Consider the following 9,386-nt stretch of genomic DNA (forward strand, 5'->3'; position numbering starts at 1 on the left):
TTTGGTAGAAAGGAGGGACCTGTGGACCTCCAAAAATGAGAGATGCACTCTGGACAGGAGAAATTCATTTTATATTTTTTTCTGTATGCTGTTCAGTTGAAATTTAAAAAGAAGAAAATATCACGTTGCCTACCAATGGACTATTACTAAACGATGTTCTTACTTTTAGTCTAGTACCCCAGAACATGGCTTCGTCTTACAAGAAATCTGCAACATTTACAAACTCTTTATATAGCGTGTAATGTTTGTTTAGTTAAACAATGCAATACTTTGCCAGAGTAGAGTTAAATGACCAGAAATTGTCATAGTATGTTTTTGACATGACTGCTTTTTTTTTGCAGTGAAGCATTTCCTCTTGTGGCCTCTAGAGGGCAGCTTTCACCTTTTGTAAAGCATTTTGCAACCATTCTCAGTGGGCTAGTAATAGTTTGTTCTCGTCTCTCCCTCCAACATATGTGTTTCAGAATCCTAGTATGTGGATGTTGTTGGGTCATTAAGATTCCCCTGTACTCGAGTGAAGATAGAGATAGAGACCGGTTTGTGATTGCAAAAACATGGATAGAGTTGATCCACAAACTCAAATTAATGTAACCTTACAGCCTACGTTCAGCTTTAGATTTCACCTATTCATCTTCTAAATAACAGATTCCATATTAAAAAGGGCGTTTGGGTTGGTCCTTTCTTATGGGAAAAAATGTTATTCAATGTTTCATTGGATTTCATTCATTGCTAGTGAGGCGGTTGTGTATGGATGATAGGCCGTCTAATTTATGTCAATCAGGCTTGCATCCATGTCTGTATATATTGGTGCGGTGTAAGTGACAAAGACCTACACCTATAAGTGGAGCGCTCAAACACACATATATAGCTTACCAAACATTGTCTCATTCAATGGTATATATGTCAAAATAAAATACAGAAAGATACAATATAGTGCAGATGGTACTTTAAGTGGCTTTGCAGTGATTATAGTAGTATCGTGATGAATGATACACTCACATTTCAGGGAGCCTGTATATAGGAAACACTGGCTCTGTATTAAGGCTTGTGTGCTGTTATGGTAGCACCACCCTCCTACTTCGATTTGGAGAATATCTCGGAAATACAAAAGGAAAGCAGACCAATGTGTGGATTTATAGCGATAAACACAAATATGTGTTCAATAAATGTGGTGCTCACCTGGTCCTGAGCCTATGGATCCCGGCTCTAGGTATATGGGTTTTGTGCCAGTTTGGATGGGGATGGCACTACCCCTATGAGGATTTCTCTTTTATATGCACTATATCTATATTATATCACTTTGATATTTTTTAGCATTTAATGCTATCACTATAAAACCTTTTGTTATCATTATTTCTATGCCCTGTTTGCCATTTCCATCATCTGCCTAGGGGGAGGAGCCAGCGGACGTGCCGCCACATTTATTGAACACATATTTTTGTTTTTTATCGCTATAAATCCACACATTGGTCTGCTTTCCTTTTGTATTTCCGAGATATTCTCCAAGTCGAAGTAGGAGGGTGGTGCTACCAAAACAGCACACAAGCCTTAATACGGAGCCAGTGTTTCCTATATACAGGCTCCCTGAAATGTGAGTGTATCATTCATCACGATACTACTATAATCACTGCAAAGCCACTTAAAGTACCATCTGCACTATATTGTATCTTTCTGTATTTTATTTTGACATGTACCCCATATTGTACCATTGAATGAGACAATGTTTGTGTTTGAGCGCTCCACTTATAGGTGTAGGTCTTTGTCACTTACACCGCACCAATATTTACTAATTTGTTCAGTGGAATAGAGGATATTTCCACACAAGTGTATTGAGCTGCCTGTAAATCACTTTTTGACTCTTCTGAGCACTTTTGTTATACACATTCCTCCGTAAAAAGAGGTAACCTTTGATTTGCATCCATGTCTGTTTACATCATTTTGTGCGCTGGGGTAATGCCATGATAAACTCTGAAATGGCCTTTTTCAAACTGTTTCCACAAAGCTTGTTGCACGTTATTCTCTAGAATTTAACTGCTGCCACCGATAAGATGTTCATCTATTGAAAAGAAGCTGCTCAACCAGAATAATTGGAAAAACAAACTGACACCATTATTCTTCTTCCACCAATTTTACAGTTAACAATATAGTCAGGCAGGTTTCATTCTTCATTCTTCTGACTTACGCCAAACCATTCTTTGTTCATTAAATGGCGCGATGGTTAAGGGTAACGTAACATTTCTGGAATTGCTGTCTATTCTTCAGAGTTTATCATAAAGAGTTGCACCACTTCAACAAACAAAACCCATTTTTGGCAGCATCCAGGAGAGTTAGTTTAAAGGATCACTATGGTGTCAGGAAAACAAACTCGTTTTCCTGACACTATATAACCCTTACGTCCCCTCCACCCTTGGCGCTGAAGGGGTTAAAACCCCTTCAGTTACTTACTTTAATCCAGCGCCGGGCTCCCTCTGCGTTGGTGACCTCTCCTCCCCCCGCTGACATCAGCTCCCGAAGGGAACAGAATGTGCGTGCGCATTCAAACAGTCCATAGGAAAGCATTTCTCAATGCTTTCCTATGGACATTCTGCACGCTGGATGCGATTTTCGCATCCAGCGTCGCAGAAGCGCCTCTAGTGGCTGTCAGGAAGACAGCCACTAGAGGCTGGATTAACATTGCTATGTAAACATAGCAGTTTCTCTGAAACTATTATGTCTACATCTGAAGGGCTAAAACCTGGGGGACCTGGAACCCAGACCACCTCATTGAGCTGAAGTGGTCTGGGTCACTATAGTGTCCCTTTAAAGTTGAGCAGTAAGTGTAGCAACAGAAGGGCATACACTTTCAGAACACACATACACTTTTGTTGTAGAAACAATCCAAAGCTCTATTACGTGAATACAATAAGGATGAGTGTGTAAAGAAAAAATAAATATGTCCAGCATACAATACTACAAACAAAATATAACTATACAGTAGGTTTATGTGAATCATTTTATACTGGTTTTATTGACATTAATAAATTACAATTTTAAAGAAACACTGTAGGGTATCCCTGCCCCAATAATGTTAGAAACACATGTAGGGTGTCTGGCCACCCATAATTAATAAGTAAACTTGACGTAGTTTAAGTGCTGCGCTGATACTGCCTCCGATTCGCCTCCTTGGCTGACATCAGAATTGATGATCTCAGCCAGTCAAAATGCTTTCCCATAAATACAAATTGGATTGGCTGAGATAATCAATTCTAATTATCTCAGCCAAGTATGCAGGGCAGGGAGTGGAGCCAAACGCTGCCCTTGCCAATCTGCATCTTCTCATAGAGATGCATTGAATCAATGCATCTCTATGAGGAGCGTTCAGCATCTACAGGCAGAGGGTGGTAACACTGAAGGTAACCTGCAATGAGGATCTTCGCAGTGGCCACTGGAGGTATCCCTAGGCTGTAATGCAATCACTGCATTTTCTTTGAAAAGACAAGTGTTTAATGCAAAACGCATGAAGGGAATGATTCTACTCAACTGAACAAATACAATAAGTTGTAGTTGTTCTGGGGACTATAGTGTCCTTTTAAAGCCTACAAATCAGTTATTTGGTTTATTGTGCTGGGATCTCTTTGTTTTTTTTGTGTTTTTTTTATTATTATTAATGTGCTTGGTTTTACCTTCAGCACTTGATTCTAATTTGGGGGCACTATAGCTTTATGTTCACACTGTTAGTCTGGCTTTTCTTGTTTACAGTAACAGCACATCACATGATTGTGCAGCTCTCTCATGTCAGGAAATGTGCTAGCTTCATGGTGGAAACTGTGACTGTTACATTGAAACTCTCTGAGCGCTGCAGTTCGTGAATATTGTGTATGGTCAACGTGTTGGGTTTAAATAGCCTAGTACACAAATTAGAACAGATCTCCTACTTCTGTTAGCCACATAGTGTAGACTCCAGAAGATGCTGTCTTCGCCATTAAGCAAAGACAAATGTACTTTTACGTAGTCAAAGTTCTCTTAATTAAAAAATAAATCGGGTGGGGCCGGGCCGCCAGGCTGAACAGCAGCAGAACATCATGGTTCCTGGCCTGGGCCCAGGAAAATGGCAAAAAAGGAGGGGGACCGCAGAGGACTTAATCAGGGAGACTGACCTAGACACCTCATGCAGGACTTGGCGATACTGGGCGCCGGACGGACACCCCGCGCTGAGTTTCCGACCTCCAGAGGAGTGAGCACCTGAGCCTCTGGGTCTGAGGGGTCCCCGGAGAGCTTTAGTCCCTGATGCCGCGAGCCCGGTGGGCTGGGACCAACGCTGACCTCGCGATGGACCGGTGGTCGAGGAGGATGGCCACCAGCTCCAAATATGTGGCTAGCACCGGCTGAGACAACAGAGTGCACGCTCTAAAAGGACTCAAGTGAAGCTGGGGAGGTGCAGGCACCGGACAACCCGCAGACTTTTGTGGTGGGGTCCAGAGGACAGTTTGCGCTCCTGAGTGCCGCGGAGGTCGGCAAGGGGAAGATGAAAGGAGGCCTGGCGACCCGGGGACAGTATGATAGCAACGCAGTGAGAGTCTCCCCTCAGCCGGCCAAGCAGGCCGACATGGTGATCCAGCCATGCATAGTTACCATTTTTCATTTATTTTCTTGCACTCTGGTAAACGAACATTGAGCAATATAACTCACATTTTTACATTTCTACGTTCACATCTACTCAATAGTTAGCTGGCATATATATCCACTTAGTTTAACTATCACAATATATTTTGAAAAGCTGCTTATTTAAACACGCGCCAAAATGTCAATTTAATATCTAAAAGCAAAAGATTAACTTTTTATCACTGACTTACTTTGCCCGATTACTATATAACATTCTTGCCGCATGTGTTTAACGCTATATAGCTAGGACTTTGCTTCATCGACTGTAATTACTTGGTGTTAAACTGCTGTAAAGCCAGACCCAGGGCTGCCATCAGGGGGTGACAACCATAACGGTTGTCACGGGCCCGGCGGTCCTGGGGGGCCCGGACTGCTTTGGCAGTCCAGGGCCCCACAATTACTTTCTGCACACACGCCACGCCCCCCCCCCCCCCCGGCTCCCTACACTTGCAGAGGGGGCCCAGCGGGCTGAAGGTGTACTTATAAGCTCTTCCCTCTCTGTAACTCCCGCGAGAAGTGCGGCCGTTAGAGCGTTGCCACGAGTTACCATGGCAACGGTACGCTCGCGGGAGTTAGAGAGGGAAGAGCTTGTAAGTACACTTGCAGTCCGCTGGGCCCCCTCTGCAAGTGTAGGGAGCCAGGGGGCCCACAATACCACCGGACCACCAGGGATCTTGGAATCTCCCCCCTCTCTGGACCAGGTAAGAACCAGGGAGGGGGGAATAACTTTTTTGGAATGCTCCATTTACACTACACTAACACACACACACTGCATTCATTACACTAACACACACTGCATTCATTACACTAACACACACACTGCATTCATTACACTAACACACACACTGCATTCATTACACTAACACACACACTGCATACACACATTACACTAACACACACACTTTGTATTCACTACTCTAATACACACTCTGCATTCACTACACAAACATCCTGTATTCACAGTACACACTCTACATCCACCACACAATCAAACACTCTGCATTCACTATACAGAGACACTGCGTCTAATACACACACTACAGACACTGCATCCACTAAACACATTTCATCTAGACTACTCAAGCACACTCTGCGTTCACTATACACACTGCATCCGCTTCACAAACACACACTCTGCATTCACTGCACAAACAGTATCTAATACACACAAACACTACATCCATTACACACATTCTAATTTACTTCCACTATACACACCACATTCAGTCCTGCATCATTTGCAGCAGACTAGGTAGGAGTCCTGTGGGCGGACTCGTGGGAGGACCAGGCGGGGGGATAGGGTGTGCATGGGGGCCCAGACCTTGTGCTTTGTCAGGGGCCCCAAAATTTCTGGTGGCGGCCCTGGCCAGATCAAACATTTAATGGGAGCATTCCTGAGCTGATCTTCACTTCTTTAGCTAGGCTTTGTTATCAAATACAGCACTATCTGTTCAGTCATAGATTAATGATGTGCCCTTTAGTTAAGCCATAGTTTAACTCATCGCTGCCAACATGTGTGGACGTACTATCGGGGTGCTGCATAATACTAAGTAGATTCATAAAACTTTATTTAACATACATTGGCCTGACCTGTTAGAATTTAGCAAAAAACAGCCGTGCATAAACCTCAGTTCAGATCTAGCTCAAACTTTTACTGCTCACATATGCCGACTGAACAATAGGATGCTGAGAATGGCTTATTACTAATGTCGAAACTGATGTGCATTATGTTATCTGCCTAACCTTCAGTATATAACTTATGTTCAAATGCTTTAACCTTTTCGCCTTACTAGGCATCGACTGTTCTAATTTGATATATAATGCACTTAGTGGCATGTGCTTATTAAGTATGTTTATTATGGTTTGCATACTTCCCCTATCTGGGAAAACTGCTTTTCATGTGAACCAATAAAAATATTTAAAAATAAATAAAAAAAATTGGTTAACAAATCAATAGAGTATGCAGGTGTTGCATCACGAATACGTTGGTTAGAGAGTTTGGAAATAGTGCTATTCGTAGATAACTTCATCATTTCATTAGACATTCGTACAACAGCTATGTATACTGCAACACATCACCGGTCTGTTTTGAAAAGTAAAATTGAAACAAACCCCATTCGGATACAAATAGAAATAGAAACAAGATAGCGTGAAACAGACCAAAACACTGAATCCTAAAAGGAAAGTGCCTGTCTGTACTCACAGTCCTGTGTACCGCACGGAGACTCCAGGGGCTTAACTCTATATTATTAAAAAAATGAAAGAGGAGAAAGATACTAGAAAGGTCTCAATATGAAACAAGACATGAGACCCTCTGCATCACCTGGATATAAATGTAGCCATGTAGGGGTGAAATAAGTATATAGATGCGAACTAAATAAGCCCTAAAGACAAATAAGGTCATATAGACAAAAAAAGAAGATAAAGAAATAAAGTATATACAAATAACTAATACCACTATATCTCCAAGGTAAGGACAAGAATAAATCACTGTTAAGTAAGTAAAGGGATATACTATACTGAGCTTTATTAAGGAACAGGCTAGAACGTGAGTATCAATCCCAACAGTGACCCCTATATTGTGGGGATATTTATGGGATGATAATAGTAAACAGTCGAGAATTGCCCACTATTTCAATTCGCAGATCCCAAAGATCATTATCGTGTAAGTGAAATGTATTCCATACAAATAAAATCACAATTTGTTATAAAAATAGATACAATTTATTGTGACAAATAATAATGATATATTAGGCAGCATGCATGATAATAATCAGTGAATATTTAGTATAACATGGTATGCAATACAATGGCAATACACGTTCCAATGGTTAACACAGTAAAAATCTACAGCATCAGCTGTCACTTAGTAAAGTTAATGAGGGTACTTCAGAGACAGAAAAACTTTCACACAGTGCAGCGAAAGGCCATAAAACTTAGGCTAACAGTTAACTGAATAACCCTTTCAATGCTGGCTAGATCATCCTAGGCATATAATACCTATTCTCATGTAATTTTAATTAAAATAACATTTAAACCAGCTCATTAATCATTTCCTGGAACCATCCAATAAGAATAATCTACTAGATTCTATAAGCCGAATTCTAATTTGCCTAAAAAGATATCTTATCTTATTTTAGAGCAAATTAATACATCTGGATCAAAACATCGGTATGCTAACACGTGATAATATCACACTAATATATATAATTATTCTTAATTCCGCCTGCAGAATGGAATGTTTATAACTATATATTCTTTAGTTAACTAAGATTTCTAAATATTGAAATCTGACCATGATTTATCCAGTCATATATCATGCTATTAGATTTTTTAATTAATTTAGATTAATTCAATAAAACCAGCATAATTACCAGTTAAGTAGATGTTTTCATCAGATGAGTAGGTAGTACCAGGAATGGTTGTATGCGTGTATGATTGATTGAATGGAGGTGTGTAAGTAATAGTGAAAAATAGTGTTGCTTAGAAAGTAAGAGTAAAATTTTAAGTGTTTCTTGGGTTGGGTTCAAGAGAGTTTGAATATTAGTTAGTCCCAGAGTGAATATCTGTCATAGATCTCTCTGCATGTCTGAATCTGAAAGCCCAAACTCCAACTTCAACTACTAACTTCAACTAACCTCTCTTTCCTTTGTCCTAACTTTTAAAGGGAAAGATTCTCTGTACGTCATCAGTTGATAAGGCCAATAGGAAACTGAAGGTGTGGTCAACCTGCAGATTGCAATTTAGAGTTAACTTTTCCTGATGACGATTTTAACGTCATTTGGCTTATCTATATGACTACCTATAACTTAAATTTTCTGTCAGTTAAAAGCATTTGCCTCAGTCTTTGTGTCGGCAATTTCTGTTGTAATTTCTAAAACGGACAGTTTAAACTTAATTTCAACTTTTACTTTACAATGAGACCTTGTAAAATTTAGAAAGTAAAATTAATTACTAATCTTCTCTGTCACTAATGTCTGCGTTTAGAATTATTTCTATTCCATTAACACTTAGACATAGCATTCCATCCCCCTGTCTCATTGTATCACTTGGTTTGTTTATATAATGCATTCCTTAGTTCAGGCTAGTGTTTAGTTACAAAAAAGGCAATTATGTGTCTCTTTGTTAGCCTGAAATCCAAAATGGAGTCTGCTCTGTTCTGAGTGACTCTGACAATATACACTTTTAATTTCTAGTTTAGCACAAAATGTCTGCCGATATAAATATCTAAACAAGCCTTATCCAAGAGACAGGCCAGAACCATAGGGAGTACTGAGACTCCAAACACAAATGTGCAGAGTACAGAGAGACCCACTATATAGTCCTCCAAGTGGGCTAGTAATGAGAGATGGGGTCCCTAGGTGCAGAGACAGTCTATGGGTTCTAGTAGCCAGAGTAAAAAATATTGATAGATCGAGAAGGGAGGAGGAGTATAGAGTAGGAAGGTCAGTTCAAAATAAACTGATAGTATAAATTATAAAGTCTCTCTCCCTGTAAAACTATCTAGACAGGTAAAGTGGTAGAGAAATAGAGTAAAAGAAATATATAATTTCAAAGCATATTTGATCTTAAGAGTGCTTAGATCAAAAATTGGCCAGTAGCCATTTTGAAAATAAAATAAAAAGAATGCCCGACGCACGTTTTGGTGCATGTTGCACCTTCGTCTTTAGGGCTTATTTCGTTCACATCTATATACTTATTTCACCCCTACATGGCTACATTTATATCCAGGTGATCCAGAGGGT

The sequence above is a fragment of the Pelobates fuscus genome, chromosome 13 (genome assembly GCF_036172605.1).
Source record: "Pelobates fuscus isolate aPelFus1 chromosome 13, aPelFus1.pri, whole genome shotgun sequence".
NCBI classification, from domain to species: Eukaryota; Metazoa; Chordata; class Amphibia; order Anura; family Pelobatidae; genus Pelobates; species Pelobates fuscus.